Source organism: Hipposideros armiger, unplaced genomic scaffold (assembly GCF_001890085.2).
Source record: "Hipposideros armiger isolate ML-2016 unplaced genomic scaffold, ASM189008v1 scaffold_53, whole genome shotgun sequence".
NCBI classification, from domain to species: domain Eukaryota; kingdom Metazoa; phylum Chordata; class Mammalia; order Chiroptera; family Hipposideridae; genus Hipposideros; species Hipposideros armiger.
The window spans coordinates 968,912-986,800 of record NW_017731403.1 but is presented as its reverse complement, the minus strand read 5'-3'; the positions used below and the strand labels follow the sequence as shown (position 1 = coordinate 986,800).

General features: G+C 39.0%; 1 pseudogene; it reads right to left on the bottom strand.

The window, feature by feature from the left end:
• Positions 1-2,190: 2,190 nt before the first annotated feature.
• On the bottom strand, positions 2,191-3,029 carry LOC109381767 (40S ribosomal protein S3a-like; annotated as a pseudogene).
• Between the last annotated feature and the right edge of the window lie 14,860 nt (positions 3,030-17,889).

The window sequence follows — 17,889 nt, the reverse complement described above, 5'->3', positions numbered from 1 at the left end:
ATTAACCCTCCAGTGTGTAAACACCTTCTCTGATCCATGTTGCTCTCCTGGTTCCAGGGCTTTCCCTCAAGTGACAGGCACCCTTTCCCAAGGCCCTGCCCCTCCTGACGCCTGCCTTCCTCACCAGTCTGTTTTCTGCCTTCCCACGTCTTTCCACAACGTCAGGAGAACCTTAGGCTACAATGAAATTGTTCTTGGTGATGGTGGCAGGTGTTACAGAAGGACGAAGCGCTTTTTCTTTCTCTTTTGAAAACAAGTTCTTAGAGAATAAGTAAACCAAACCTGAGGTGATAGAAGCCAGAAGAGTGCTTATCTCTGGGGGTGGAGGGGGTACTGTCTGTGATAGATGAGGGGAAACCCTGGAAAATGAAGATATTCTATAATGATTTGGACCACGGTAACACGGGTGTGTACATGGCATAAAAATTCATTGAGCTGTACACTTAAGATTTATGCACTTTATAGTATAAAACATATATGTCAAAATCTAAAAGGAAAGTAAAATACAATAAACTACAATCTTCAGCGTTTGGGCAGTCCAAAGCTGGCAAGGTGCTCAGACTAGGAGGCCCCGAAGGTCACAGAGAGCCATCAGTGGCTGAGCTGGGATGTTTTACCCGCTGCCTGACACTGCTCCCACCCAGATTTGCTGGGCTCCATTACGTCTCTGGGTGAACTGAGCCTGGACCAATCCTGAGCAGAGCCCAGAATTTAAAAAAAAAACCATTTTGAATGCTATTAGAATCCGGATACAATGCTGAGTGTTTATGTCCATTATTTCATTTAATCCCCACAATAATTCAGTGATGGGGGTTTTATTTCCATTGTGCAGATAAAAATACCTGAGCCCCTGAGGCTGGTTGGGTGGTCCAGGGTCACACAGCTCAGTGTGTGACAAGCCCTGGGCTCTCTTCCGGATCCCAATTGGCCTCTCAATTAGAATGTCCTTGTGGACAATCATTTTCTTTCCAAAAATGTGACTGTTTTTCTTTGCGAGTTGGCTGTTTCATTCCTTGTTATATATTGTGACAACAGAAAAGTGACATATTGATTAAGTGAGGGGATGAGTTACCTGAAAAACCTGTTGCTCTGGGGACTTTGCTTTCCTTCTCTTCACCAATGAGGAAAGGTGGAATAAAAAATAGTCTCAAATTTAGTGCCCAAGAGAGGGGTTTTGTGCCCCAGCAGTTTCCCTCCAGTTCTATCTGCAGTGGTTGGCGGCCAGCCCCCAAGATATTTACTCAGCATTTATGATCTGTTGGGTGGGAGTGCTTTCACTTTTTAAAAGTATAAGTGAATAAGGAAGAATTCATACTTTTTCTCAGAATAATCTACACTGGAGTCTACGTAGTTGCTTTCCAAGACACCATTCCTGGCATTTTGGAGTCCAGCATAAACTTCAGCTGTGTCTATCCAGGTCTCCCAGTGGGTACAATTTGCTGCTTTGAATTGTTGAGGACCTACAGTATATTGGGTGTTGCTCTTTTTTAGCATCTTACAGCCTGTTCTAATCCCATTTTGCCTTTTGGCAATCCCAAAAGTTTAAAGCGCAAATTACTTAACCTTTCTGAGCCTCCCTTTCCTCATTTGTAAAGTAAAATGGTTACTGCAACATACAGTAACAACAATAGCAATATGCTTATTTGGGCCCATTTTATGTGCCTGGCACTTTTCAGACTGGAGACACATGCCTGTATTAAGTTACAGGGTCAGGATTTAACTAGATTTGCCTAATCCAGAGCCTAAAGCCTTAACTTCCATGCTTCTTCTATTCCCACCTCAAAATGTTGCTTAGAAGCATTTATAATATTGGTGACAGAGCTCTGTAAACAATAAGGCAAAATCAAAACATTACTGCCATTATTATTATTCTAACTGTAATATATGCAAGGAGAGACTTACAAATAAGAAACACAGTTCATGCCTTTAAGAAATATATAGTCTGTATGATTAGAATATATACACATACCCCCACCCCAAAAACATAAACTAAAAATGCCCAACAGTGTCAAGAGCACAAGCAACAAAATCTGTATAGGGAAATATCCACATGCCCAGGGGATGCTGGAATCTCTAGAACGACTGGAGTCAGATGGCACTGGTGTGAGAAGACCCCCCCAGGAGTATTCTGCTGTCTGATTTAGGGTTAGAGAAGGAATCCAGGTAGGGAGTGGACTGTTACTTTTTTTTTTACAAATAGGATTTTTTTTTGTCACCATTAAAAGTGTGAATTCTAAAAAGATTGTTGGACTGGGAATCATATCCATCAGCTCGTTCAACGTTAGCACCTGTCTTATCCCCAGTAGCTTTTCTAGAACAGCTTCATGAAGCTCTATGAATTTTCCAATGAAGCACCATGAGTTTTCCCAATTCAAACTTGGGCGTCTTCAGCATTTTGACTTTTCTAACAGAGACATCATGGAGTGGACAAATAGATTGGCAGGCCTTTTCCAGTGTTATCTGGAATCAACTTATTGACCACTTCTTTCAAGTCATTTGTCTGCACCGCTCGGGTCATGATTTCCATCATCTTCTTTTGGATTTGGTGGACCTGTGGATGCTGAACATAAGAGGTCTTTCTGAATCTGTTGCACTGTTTAGTAAAACCAACACAGAAATAGATGAAGTAAATAGCCATCGGTAGTCTTGACATCAATGTGAACTTTAATCATGGTCTACCATTTTTTGATCATGGAGCACAATTTGTCACAGGTAAGACCCATGCCATAGACATTAGTTAGGCAGTTTTTGCCTTCAACATCCTCAGTAATTATCTTGAATTTTCTAAATACAGCTTCATTGTTCTGCCAATCAGCTAGGCTCACTTCAAAAACATGACTCTTGAGACCATCAAATGAGATTTTGGTTCCTTAAGTCCTCGTGACTAGTGTTTTTCCAATATTTCTGAAAGTGAACATAGCTGGTGCTTGTTCATCATGTCAATCTGTGTTAGAAAATGGATCTGCCACTTTCTTCTTGGTTCCCATTTTGCCACCTTTCATAAGGCTTTTGTTCTTGCCGACTGCCATGGTGCTGCTCAGAGAGCCGAAAGATGGCTGTTATATTTCAGGGGGACCTGGGGTTGGAGTGGAGGAGAGTGTCGATTGCCTGGGTGAGATAGAGCACAAGTTGAGTCTAGTGCTTAGTAAGAGGCAACAGAGGTGTGAGAGAGTGCCCATCAGGGGCCTGTGAGGCCATATTATAATAACTAAGGCCTTAATTGGATTTGCAACACTATAATGAACCACTGTGGGTGTCTGACAAGAGATGTGATGTGACTCAAAATACATCAGAGGAAGGCACACTAAATAGGCTGGTGAAGAAAACAGCCCAAGGCAAGCAGTGTGTTGCTAATAGTTCAGGAACAAGATGAACATGCTTTGGAGAGGAAGAATCTGTGATGGTTTGGGGAACCATTAAAGAAGAAGACCCCCCCACTCCCCACTGGAACCAGGGTCCTTGAAGGCCAGTGTCTATCAGGCTCATCACAGCACTCCCCGTGCCCAGGCTCAGTAGGCATACCATAAATATTTATTACCTAACCAATCTTATGGAGGGACAGAATGGGCATAAGATGTAAAAGAAAAAGGAGTCAAGGATTAGATTCACGGGTCACTAATTACTAGTGAGAGTCCAGGACACCAGAGATACCACTGATGATTTTGTGAAATTGAAGAGTTGACGTTCAGGAAAGAAATTAATTATCTTGGGTAAATTTGGAGGTGGCGGATATAAGTGGAGATACTTGGCTAAAAACAAGATGTGGATGTGAGGTTCAGAAAATGTGAGAAGTCAGGACTGGGATGTAAATTTGAAAGGCTTTTGTGGACAAGTGGGTATCAGTTAGGATGCTGATTTTCTAGCAACAGAAACTTACTTTAGCTGATTTCTATAGAAATTTATTTATCGAAATGACAGTTCCTAATTCACAGGGTCAATGAGGAGTTTAGAGCACCAGGTGTGAAAAAATTCACACCTGCCTCTGCAACCAAGTGTTAATCGACCCCACCTCCATTAGCGTCTCCTCCATAGTGTCTCCCCAAAGGGACACTAAAGTGCTGGGATGCTACAGAGGTAAAGCCAGTGATATCCATTAGACTGTAAGCTTCATAAAGACAGGAAGTTGATTTTAGTTTTGTTTTGTTTTGGATTTGCTTTGTTTACTGCTGTATCCCCAGGGTTCAAATGGAGCTGAGTAAATGATAGGCACACTCAATAAACACTTGTTGAATGAATAATAGAAAGAATGAATAAATGCCCCTGTAGCCTGTGTTGCCCAGGATGCCATGATATGGGAGAGTGGGCACACTGTGGTTAGGGACTAGTGTGTAGGAAGTCCTTTGGGTGAGTCGTGTCATTCATTCAGTAACACATGACTCATGCAATGTTAGCGTTCACTGCAAATCAATCACAGAGTTCAATGGAGCCCTGGAGTGCCAGTCTCTAATAAGAACAGAGCTTTTACACTCCAGTTGCTTATAATCCTCCTGGAATGAAGGATGACGTATCCCTTTTTCTTACAGTCTCATGTCTACAATATAGATGTGCCTCATGCATTGCTACCCTCTCTCCCAGGTTCCCACTGTGACGTGGGAAGCCAGTGTGGTGATACCCAGGAAACTGGGAGGTGGCATTCCAGCAAAACCATTCAATTGCTGTTCATTGGGTCTTACATTCTCTCTCCTGAACATGCCTACCCAGCGTCCCAGAGTGTATGTCGTGGGGAACATGCACCTCAAACCTCCCAATTATCTCCCAGTCTCATTAGTACCATTCGGTTTTCCTTGGCACATTGGAACCATGGGACTTTTTCCATTAACAAGCAGGAGAACATGCTCAGTCAACTTGGATTTCTCCAAAAAAGGCTGCAAGGACACTGGATCTGGAAATGCTATAAGAGACAAAAACAAAATCAGCTCTCAGAAAAGTCACTTCCATAAACTGCCTGGTTAATATGCACCCAGTGTATGTTGCCGTTGTGGAAACTGAACTTAATTTGTTGTAACATGATGCAGCTATTTGGCATTTCCTTCCCCTCCTCCTCCTCCTTCTAGTTAATTCTGAGTGCAGATAAATCTTGAAAACAGACTTGGAGGGCACAGCAGGAGGCCCTGCAAAGTCATTTGGGTTGTAGCTTCGACAGTGCCCTTTTACTGTTTTCTGAGCAATTAGAACTGATGCAAGAAGATAATGTGTTACTAAAGTGACTCATGAACATTATAGGTCTTGAATGCAAGGAATCCTTAACTCCTGAGGAGGGGTTCCTTGGGTACCCATGGGTGTTAAAAACAATCTCCATTGTCCCAGCACCCGTAAGAGACCTACACTCAGCAGGTTGTCAACCCTTGGACTTGTACAGCATTCCGGAGATGTAGGCAAGCTACTGAACTGTCAGTTCTTAAGCTGGAAACAAAGGCTCCAGGAATTGAACAATTTCCCTCAGGCAACTCGTCTGAGTCAGTGACAGGAGCTCAGGTTCTTCATCTAGAGAAACATGACAGTGCTGCACAGCGTTAACCTCTCTATCCCTCCCTTAGTTTTGATGTTTTGATCCTTAGTATTTTCTTCTTTGATCCAGGCAGTCACATCTATTGCTACTTTGTCTGCTATTATTCTGACGCTGCTTCTGACCATCACATGCCATCAGACATACCATATTTAATGGAGTCTAAGATACCATCGATGATAAGATGAACCGCTATTTATGTTAACACTAAAAAAGGTGAACTACTGCCAATTACACGTGACATGACATTGATCATGATTTCAGCAATGTTCAAATGTCGGGGGGAAGTTCCTTAAGATCCTTAAAATGTACTATACTATTTGTCTGCCTAGATTCAGAACTCCTTTTCTTTAAGAAACAGGTTTTGGGAGGCACTTCTTTCTTCCCTCCAACCTTGTGGTCCTACTTTGAGTTGTCAATCATGCTCCTCTGTCTACAGAGTGTGAGCATGAAACCCAAATGAGACAGAGCAGTGGACCACCCTGGAATTTTAAACATTAGCAGAAGAGAAGAGGGTGCTTCATCTCTGGTGACAAAGAATTCATGGGCCCTGAAGATTTTGCAGTCACTCTGCCAGCCTGGTAGAGATATCTGGTTTGAGAAAACGAGCCACTCATATGAAGAGCAGCTGAGATGAGATGGAAGAGAGTCCCAACAGAATTAAGCTCTGAATGCATCAGTCCTTGAGGTCAGATGCAACAGTACCAATAAATTCCCCCTTTGCTAAACCTAAAGTAGGCTTTTGTTCCTTGCTACAAACATCCTCTTTTTCAAAGACACCAAAAGAGCAACTAAACCAGCAGTATCTGTCCCTCTCTCCTCTATGCTTCCTCACATTGAGCTCACTGTAATGTGAAGACAGTGACAGGAAGGCTTGTTTGTACCTTGGGAGTTAAGCCACTGTCTTCCACAACCAAGGGCTTGCGGACGCTGGGCACCTGACTGTTCCTTTATCAAGGAGATGGAGTTGTTTAGTTATTTTAACAGTAAATTTCAATTTTGTAAAGAAAAAGGAAACCAAAATACCTCTGGTGGTGGTGGTGGGGAGTGGTTAAGGAAAGGAGCGAGCATACCCTAAAAAAAGGCAAAAAAGAACAACCCACTCCCCCACTACCAACCACCAACAATACGATTTTCTCTCCTAAAGTTTCTTCTGTGGACAATGCATTACTGACCCTTTCTTCAAAACCTGGCTGATGGGAGGGGTAGGTGAGAGTGAAAATTAACGATGAATTTCTTGGGGACTGTAGAAATAAAAACATGAACAAACAAAGCCCAACAGAGCCTAAAGTTGTCCTCAGACAGTGGTGCTTCCAGGTTTCTGAGGCTTGGTAATGAGTGACATTAAAAAACTTTTCTATATAAAGCTTCATAAACTACTGGGGAATTATACTAATCTACTTACCCAATTTTAACTCTTCAAATGTTCCCAGAGCCTCTGATTTTCTATGGCAGAGAAAGTTAAGTGGAAATTGCTTTTGAGGTTTCTTTTGTACAAGAATAATCTTGGGCAGGACCCACCTTGCCATGTCCTTGTGTGCACCTTGTAAATTGATTCTAAACTGCTCCCTTGTTCTAAAATCTAATCCCCTTGGAAACCAGAAAGAAAATGAATAGTGGTTTTTTAAAAAAATCCCATTTTATTACCACTCAGATCAAAATCATCATTACACAAATATATTTGTCCTTTGGTGTCTTTTAAGTCAGAAATATTCATTATGAATTGGTGTTAATCTTACATTTCTGCAATATTTTATATAGATGGATCCCAAAGTTGTAGAGTTGTCCAACCCTTAATGACAAAAAAAAAAATCAATCGCATCTTCTTTCTGCACCAAAGAATTTTGAATTTTATTACTTCCCCCCTCCTCTCTCTGTCTCTCTCTCTCTCTCTGTCTCTCTCTCTCTCTGTAAAACTTCTTTAAGGTGTTTTCTGAAGGTTTATTAACTTTTTACATAGAGAACTGTTGAATGGAAGTGATATTATTACCTTATGGACCTTTGATCCCAGCTTTCCCCCCAAAGGATGCCTTTTTGTTGGAAAATACTGAATGAGAGAAAAGTGTAGCCTTACACAGAGCAATCATTTTAAGTATTATGCTTATACTTAGCCTGTTGGGAAATGCAGGGCTGCCAGTTTTCTTTCTAGAGGAGAAAAAGAAAAGAAGTTTGAAATAATCACCACAATATCACCAGCTTTGGAAACTATCTGAATGATAACTGTTTTTAATCTGTTGCAGTAGTGAAAGTACTCTTTTCACTAGAATATGAGCAAGAGATGCTCAAATACTTTTGGTGTGGGTCTGAGATTCCTGCAGCATCACTCTTTTTGCTCCCTGTTACTTTACATCTGGAGTTACTGAGGCCCTCCATAGACCACGTAATTCTATTGTTGTTTCTGAGTTAATTCGTAAAGAGTCAGTCCCCTCATTCCCTTCCTGTCCCAATTTATGACAGTGAGGCTGGGAATGAACTCCTGCTGTGAACAGGTCCAGTGGCTATTGCTCCCCCATGTGACCCCTGAGTATTAGAGAACCCCCAGGCCTCCCTTTTTAGTGTGGGCCAGAGGTCTGCATTGTCTTGTCTGAGCCAAGGCTCTAGTAGGACTTTAACCCCTATTGACCCAACTGGTTGTTACCAGTCTTCTCTCCCAAGGGGATTATTTGAACATCTTGTCTTCCCAGCATCATTACCCCCTTCATCTGGTGCCAGGCATTAATTTAAATTTTGGTAAGCTATCCACTGCTATGTTCATAATTCATGTGGTTTAGGTAGTTATGATATGTCAGAAACCAGCCCTAGCAGTTAAAACATGGGCTAAATCAGGCCAATGGGTGTCTTTAATGCTTTGGCCATGGTGATTGGTTCAGAGATGAACATGTGACAAAAGTTGGTCCAATGGGGATCAATCCTGGGACTTGGGATAAAATTGTTAGGTAGGAGAAACTCTTTCTACTACACCATTTCTCAACTACAACACTGTTTACATATAAGTCGAGATAATTCCTTGTTGTGAGGGGCTGCCCTGTGCGTTGTAAGATGTTTAACAGCACCCTTGGCCTTAGCCCACTAGTTGCTATTATCAACTCCCTACCTCCTGTTGTGACAATACCAAATGTCTCCTGACATTGCCAAATTGCTCACAGTTGAAAACTGCTGCACTAGACTGAAACTGTGAAGTGTAAGCCTGGCACTGCTGGTAGATTTCAGGTGAAGAAAATTTGCCTGATGGTCATGCCCATATATAGGTAGGTAGAGCCAAGAGAAGACACAGACTAAGACCTAATGACATTTTTTATGCTCTTAAAAAGTTTTTGTGTTCCTGTGCATCAAGCCAGTCCCACTCCTTTTTTGAAAGATGTTCACTGTCACCACTTGTATTAAACACTGTAGGTTCTAGCCAGGACTGTAATGCAAGAACTGCAAGTAAAAGGCATAGAAATTGGAAAGAGAGGGAAAAAAAAACTGTCTTTATTTACAGATAGTATAGTTTTCTAGGTAGAAAATTGTAGGACATCTACCAAAAAACCCCTATTAGAATTAATCAGTAAGTTTAGTAAGGTTGCAGAATAAAAACCAATACACAGATTTCAATTATATTTCTATATATTAGCAATGAATATTTATAAATGGCAATTTAAAAATACTACTATTTAAAACAACATCAAAGATAGGAAATTCTTAGAGATAAATTTAACAAAATATGTGTAATACCTATATCTTGAAAAGACCTGAACAAAAGGAGAGATATGCAGATTAATTGTCAGAAAACCAACATTTGTTAAGTCAAATCTCTCCAAGTTAGTCTATAGATTCATTGCATCCTAATCAAAAGCCCAATAGGCTTTTTAAAAATAGAAACTGACAAGCCAATTCTAAAATTTATATAGAAACATGAAAGACCTATAGTAACCAAAATAATTTTACAAAAAAAGACCAAAGCTGGAGTACTTACACTACCTGATTCAAGACCTATTATAAAGTGAAAGTAATAAAAATAGTATGGTATTAACATAAAGATAGATATATATGAATATATATAGATCAAAGGTACAGAATAGAGTCTAGAAACATACCCAAACCTATATGGCTAATTGGTTTTTTTACAATGATGTTAAGACAATTAACAAGGTAAAGGAAAACCTTTTCAACAAATGGTTCTGGAAAAATTGGATATTCATATGCCACAAAAAAATAATTATTTATCTAATATTGTATACAAAAATTGACTTAAAGTGGATCCTAGATCTACATGTAAAACAAAACACTATAAAATTCTAGAATAAAACATAGGAGAAAGCTTAGTGACCTGGAGTTAGGCAAACAATTTTTAGACTAGAACTTGACAAGTATGAAAGAAAAAGTGCAAAATTGGGTTTTATTAAATTATAGATGTTTACTCTTTAAAAGAGCCATTAAGAACATGACAAGGCAAGATACAGATTGGGAGAAAATATTTGCACAAACACATCTGCAGAAAGACTTGTATTTAAAATATAGAAAAATTTCGTTCAACTCAACAAACAGAAGATAAGCAACCTAGTAAAAAAATTGGCAAAAGATGTGAACAAACACTTTATCAAAGAAAATATGTGAATGGCAAGCAAATACATGAACAGATGCTCAGAATCATTAGTCATTAAGGAAATGCAACTTACGACCAATGATATACCACAATATACCTACCAGAATGACGAAACTAAAAAGTAATAAAACCAAGTGTTGGTAAGGGTGTAGAACAATTGTAACTTTCATGTATTTTTGGGAATGCAAAATAATATAGCCATTAAAATCTGTGTCATTATAATATGACTTAGCAATTCCATTCCTAAGTATTTGCCCAAGAGAAATGAAAGCATATATCCATCCACACAAAGACTTTTGCATGAATTTTTTTCGGCTTTATTAATGATCCCCAAACTGGAAACAACCCAAATGTACCTCAACATGTGAATGAATAAATAGATTGTGGTATATCCATCTAATGGAATAGTATTCAGCAATAAAAAGGTATGAACTAATAATATGTGGTCTAATATTGCATTATGCTAAGTTAAACACTATAGAATTGGCATAAAAACAAACACAGAGACCAATGAAACAGAATTAAGAACCCAGAAATAAACCCACATATATATGGGAAATAATTTTTGACAAAGGAGTTAAAAACATACAATGGAGAAAAGAATGTCTCTTCAATAAATGGTGCTGGGAAAATTGGAAAGCCACATGCTAAAGAATGAAACTAAACTGTTATCTGTCACCATACATCAAAATTAACTCCAAATTGATCAAAGACCTAAATATAAAACCTGAAACAACAAACTGCATAGAACAAAACACAGGTACTCAACTTATGAACCTTGGGTTCACAGAGGATTTTATGAATGCAATCTGAAAGGCAAGGTAAATAAACACAAAAATAAATGAATGGGACTATATCAAACTAAAAATCTTCTGCATGGTTAAAGAAACCATCAACAAAACAAAGAGGCAACCAAGCAAATGGGAGAAGATATTTGCAAACAACACCTCTGATAACAGGCTAATATCCAAAATATATAAGAATTCATACAACTCAACAACAGAAAAACAAACAATCCATTTGAAAATGGGCAGAGGATCTGAACAGATACTTCTCCCAAGAAGGCATAAAAATTGCCAACAGATATATGAAAAAATGTTCAACTTTCCTAGCTATTTGGAAAATGCAAATCAAAGTCCCAATGAGATACCACCTCACACCTGTTAGAAAGGCTATTATCAACAAGACAAGCAATAACTAGTGTTAGAGAGGTCGTGGGGAGAAAGGAACCCTCACACACTGCTGGTGGGAATGTAGACTGGTACAGCCATTATGAAAAACAGTATGGAGGTTCCTCGAAAAGTCAAGAATAGGATTACCATATGACCCAGCAATCCCTCTTCTGGGTGTCTACCCCCAAAATTTGAGAACATTTAGCCACAAAGATATATTAACCCTTATGTTCATTGCGGTTATTCACAGTGGCCAAGACGTGGAAACAACCAAAGTGTCCTTCAATAGATGATTGGATAAAGAAGATGTGGTACATATACACAATGGCGTATTACTCACCCATAAGAAAAGATGAAATACTGGAATTTGTAACAACATGGATGGATCTTGAGGTTATCATGTTAAACAAAATAAGTCAGGCAGAAAAAGTTGAGAACAATATGATTTCACTCATATGCGGGATACAAAACTGCAAACAAAAACTCACAGACACAGACAACAGATTAGAGGTTACCAGAGGAAAAGGAGGGAGGGAGGTAGAAAAGGGTAAAGGGGATCAAATATAAGATGACAGAAGGATAGTTGATTTTGGGTGGTGAACACACAATGCAATATACAGATGATGTATTATAGAATTGTACACTTGAAACCTATATAATTTTATTAACCAGTGTCACCCCAATGAACTTAAAAAATAAATAAAATAGATGCGTTTTACCATATGTAATTCTATCCCAATAAAGCTGCCTCCAAAATGCAAGGCATGTACATCTGTATGGTATGAAAGTAAGAATGATGCTATGAACCAGAGGTCATGGTTAGGAAGCTTTCTGTAAAGGACTGGATAGTAAGTATTTTAGCTTTTGCAGGCCATACAGTCTCTCTCACAACTACTCAACTCTATAGTGCTAAAGCTGATACAGGCAATAGGTAAATGAATAGGTGTCACTGTGTTCCAATAAAACTTTAAGGTCATTGAAATATAAATTTCATACAATTTCCATATCATGAAATATTATTCTTCCTCTGATTTTTTTCCCCCCAGCCGTTAAAAAACAAAAACCATTCTTAGCTAGCAGGCCATACAAAAACAGATGGCAGACCAGATTTGGCCCACAGGCTGTAGTTTGCCAAGTTCCTCTATAAACATGTTAGTAAAAATACCAAAATTATCATGACTATATCAAAGAAGTGATGATGCAGGTGAAGTTTCTAATATTCTATTCACATTTACTTGTTAGAGAGATGTGCAGGCTAGAAATAGCAAGCTTGATTCTTACTATTCTTCAATAGCACGTATCTATCTGCTGTATTAATATTACTTTTGGAGTAGTGGGTTTAAAATATCAAGACTTATTTTATTAAATAAAGTTAAACTTTCAAAACTTAGAACATACATATAAATTCACTTTCATTCATAAAAAATATTTTTAATACTTTTAAATGATTTTTAAAAGCTTTAATAAATGCCATGTCCAAACCTTATACTTCTTCCCCCCAGTTTCCCTTTTGCCTTCTGCCTAATTCATAAGATTATGACAGGGTCTTTGCACGTGCCATACCCTCTGGAATGTTATTCCCCCACATGGCATCACTTCCTTGAGGTCTCTGCTCAAAAATTCTCTTATTCATAAAGCCTTTAGCAGTAAGCTGCTTTTCTAGTCTTTTTACCCTTCTTTCCTTTTTTCAGTAGTATTTACCGCCACCTGTCAGATATATCTTTACTGGTGTATTTGCTTATTTTCTGTCTCTTCTCACTGAAATAAACTCCATGAAGGCAGAGACATTGCATTTTTTCAATGCTGTGTAATCCCAGTGCTTAAAATAGTGCCTGGCAAAAAATAGGTGCTCAATATGTGATTTGCTGAATAAATAATTTGGGAATGCACAAAAGAATATGTCCTTCATGGAAACATCATCCAACAATTGCATATGTGAGCAAAAAATTATGCCAAGAACCACTGGCCTGGGACCAGTATGGTGGGAGTAAACCCCAATGCACACCACCCTGATGACCCTACCAGTCAGAAAGGTGATCACACTAAGGGGAGTGTAATTAGGTGCTGCAGACCCCTGAGAACCCCTAATGGAAAGATCTTTCCCTTGGGAAACACATCTTACAAGGTTTTTGAGCAATTGTCATGAAGCACTTTCAAACCATGTCCTCTGCTGCGAAAGTAATGCCCGTTTATTTTCCCTTCCCTTAGCTTAACTTAACTAAACTGCCTTCTAACATTTTCTTGTTGAAATGCTTATAAATAAGAAGGGCAGATTATTCAGTAGGAGAGTAGTTCCCAGGTTTCAGAGAGGAGGTTTGAGTGAAGAAGAGTGTGTTAGGCAATTGAAGCCTTCTGAGTTACAGATGTCCCTCGCACAAGGGTAATAATAGCATATATTTTTTCATAAAGCCCATTTCACCATCTCAGAACTGCAGGGTCAAATTGTAGAAATCTGTGTCTTTGAAGTTCTTGACATATAATGTTGACATTTTCAGACTCTCAGTTCTATGATGAAAGATTAGAATGATGGTGGTGAACAAGAATGACCTATGAAAGACATTTTCCGAAGTGGGTAAAAACAGCTCTTTTAAATGGATGGAGAAGTTTTCTTTTACACTATGAGTTGACCACGAAGAAAAAAAAGAGAGAAAACAGACGAATGAAAAATACAAATTGGTTTTTATTTTCTTTACAGAGATCTTATAGAAACTAACAAATGTAAACTTTGAACAAATTTGTGTTTGAAACATCTTTTTTGGCAACACAGTTGAAAATATTTTCATGGGAAAAATATGGTCTATATTTTCCTAATACTTAAGAATTGTGTCAAAATGGATCTGTTTGTGATATTTAAAAATTAGAGTTCAACTAAGTTCAAATTCAGAGACTGCTGTCTAAATACTTGCTCTGACTTTTGGCCTTGAAAGAGAACATTAATGAGTTCTCTTTCTCTCTTTCCCTCTCTGCTATGTATGATATTTGCTTGATTCTAAGATGCACTTTTTTTTTTTTTTGCATTTTACCATTCTTGAAATCAGAATGTCTTACAATGCATGGCATCTCCCCATTATACTTGTCAGCATTTTCTCTTTCTTTGTGGCACATAACATAATATTGAATCTCATACTTGATATCATCTTAGAGTCTATGAAATAAAATAAACATGAAACATATTTTATTATTTTCATTTTTATTGTATTTCCCGTCAACCCTCCACTGCCCCCCAAATTCTTTATGAAATTTACAGCAAAGCCCAATACAAAAGGATGACTTCATACTATTGACTCACTGGCCTCATGACAATAGTTCTTCTGTAATTATTAAGGCTCAGTAAGTCTAAATGGATAAGTTTGGTCTTATATTTTCAGAACCTGTACTTTTATAACTCACATAAACAGAATTATTATTAGCAAGCACCTGTTATCATGATTTGCTATGAACATCTTAGCCTTGATATAATTTCTTTCCTTTTTTTCTGAAACCAGATCCCTTGCCTACTGCTTGCATACAGAAGTCTGAATTTAATCCAGGGATTGGTTTAGGAAATTATACATTTATGTCACATTCTACATATGTTCAGAAATTTATTATCCCACAAAAAGTAGTAGCACCAATTAAATGTTAAAGGCGGTGGGCCAATGTTGGGGCTTGCTTTAGGACTAGGTCCCCAAATCGCAGGTCTGACTTCCTGGGAAGGGCGTGGGCCCTGGAGCCAGAGAAACCTGAGTTTGAATCCTGCCTTTGCCACTTCCTGTGTGAACTTTTATGCAAAATTGGAACAATAATATGTACCCTGAGAGGTTATTGTAAACACTGGATGTGTGTAAAATGTCTGACTTTAGAAGAGCTTGAGAAATGGTGGTTAATAGGATTGTTCGCAATCTCACATAAGAGACAGTGAACCCAGGAGAAATCTGGGGGGTTGCCTCACCCTTTCGCCTCCTCCAGCGTCCTTTTCTGTTCATTTGAGATTCTCAGTGTTCTGGTATTTATTATATGTTTGCCCTGTCATAATCTACAATCGTACAAGTTAGAATTGTTCTCAGCTGAATATTTGTTAGCACCTACTTACATTTCCCTGTTATCACCTATTTATATTTCAACATGAATTTAAAGTGAGCCAGGCAGCTTCAGGTTGGAATTCTGGCTCTGCCACTCACCATCTGTGTCATTCTGGGTATGGGCTTAACCTGTGTATCAGTCAGGATTCTCCAGAGAAACAGAACCAATAGGATATGTATGTGTGTGTATGTATGTGTGTTTCTATATGTATATATGTATGTATGTGTATGTATTAAATATGTGTATTTATATGTGTATGTATATATGTGAATGTATATGTGTATATTTATATATGTATGCGTATATACATGTATGGGTTTGTTATAAGTAATTGGCTCATGTGACTAGATAGGCTAAGTCTGAAGATGTGAAGGGTGAGTGGGCAAGTTGCAGAACCAGGAGAGCCACTGGGCTAATCCCAGTCCGAAGGCCAGACTGCTCAAGACACGGGAAGAGCCGACGTTCTAGTTCAAGGCTGAAGGCAGGAAGAAGCCTACCTCACAGTTTGAAGGCAGCCAGGCAGGAAGAGGTCTCACTTAACTCAGAAAAGGTTCAGCTTTTTTGCTCTTTTTAGGTCTTCAACTGATTGGATGAGGCCCAACCACATTGGGAGGTTCAGTCTTGCTTCACTCAGTCTACCAATGCATGTTACTCTCATCTAAAACTCCCTTACAGAAACACCCAGAATAATGTTTGACCAAATATCTAGGTACCCTGTGACCCAGTGATGTTGACACATAAAAGTAACCTTTATAACCTGTCTGAGTCCCACTGTCCTTTTTGTAACAAGGGGATACTAATCATATTACATCATGGAATTGATGTCAGGAGCAAATGAGATCATATATTCAAGGTTTGTGGTATTCGATAAAGGCTAGTTTTTCCTCTCATTTTCCTTCAATATTCAGTATTTCAGGTGTCTGTGAGCAGATCAAGGAGTTGTCATTGATCCTCTGTCATTTTCTTTGTCCCTGAAACCCTGTTAAACTCATATTTTGTTCTAGCTCAACTCTACCTCCTAAACAAAAATGTCAATAGGTCACCCCCACAGTGAAAGCAGTTTTTCTCTTATAAACTTCTTTGTGGCATCCAAACATCACCTGGCAAGAACAGGCTCAATGTTACATGTGGGGAAGACTCCTGTCCTGTAAACTGATGTATCTGTGTCCATTGCAAACTATTTTCTTACTGGTCTTGGTTTTCCTTTGCAGACAAGGCTAGCCAGAGCAGTCAAACGTGCAGCCACCCAGAGCAGGTTGGGAGCAGCCCCCTTGCTCTACACTGCCCTTCACCTCTCCTGCAAAGCAGATTGCCTGCGTAAGCAAGATGAGCTGGGCATTGCACTTGCCCGGTGCTGGGTGAGTGTAGTCATGCGTCACTTCAAAATCACCCTGCGCTTTCTTCCTCAATATTCCACTTGGGCCTTGTGTTTACATGATTACCACATTCTCCTTCCAAATTGCACCCTCACTTCCATTCTGTTTCTTTCCACTGTTACAATTTCCAGATTACAGTAATTTCTTTCCAGTGTGTTTAACCTTGTGTAAATCAATATGGCTATACTCTTTTCCATCAATTTAATCCTAAGTGAATTGAATCTTGTTTTCATATGAGATGGGGGAAGGGGCTGGGGGAAGGCCACAGAGAGAGCAATGATGACTGTGGTATGCTGGTCTGTCCAACATTATGGCTTCACTTTGGCCTTTTCTGGAGTCACTTTAGACCTAATTCCTGTCGTTCGCCTCACTTTGAGGATGACAGACTTACTCATTCACCAAAGTCAAAAGAAAAGGGGATGTAGGTAACTAAATATTTGACTTTTCCTAGTAATGTTAAAATAACCACAATCCATGGAAGAAAATGTCTTTGTTCCTGTTTCCATGCAAAATAATTACAGATCTTGGGTTTACATCCAAGTTATCCTGTCTTTTATAATATTTCCAATCCAACTGCATGCATTTCTTCCCTTTGGGTCCTTTTGGGAAAATGTGACATATAGAGCTAAGGTTAACAACTGCTGTCAGAAAAGCAGCTCATAATGAAAAAACTTGGACTTTCGGAAAACTTCTGCTATGCAACTTCCTGCTTTCCTGATACTTAAAAAATATACATAAAGGCTGAAAGCAATTTTGATTAGAAATCAAAACAAAAATAGTATGCGGGAAATGAGCTGTCCTCTGGCTGAATTAAATGACCCTATTTCCGCAGCTAGCATTTCCTGTGTTTTGCGGAATCCTGGGCCTCATGGTAAGGTGTTACGCTCCAGGTTTCTGGCCTTGTGACTAGAACGAGGTGGCGGCAGTGGCAGAGAGTGAAGGTCAGGGGGCAGTTGGCCAAGCCACATCTTTCTCTCCCTGTCACTCTCCTCACAGGTGGTTCCCACTAATAAGTCTTTGCTGCTGGCAAAATTGCTCTCTGAAAGACATGGAACCCTACTTGCATTCAGCTATTCATCTACTTCATTTAAGAAAAGGGACCATATGGTATTTGTGTTTACAATGATTCTTTGCTCTTTCCAGATTGCTCACAGGCTCAGAAAATGAACCTTACAATTATAAGTTCAA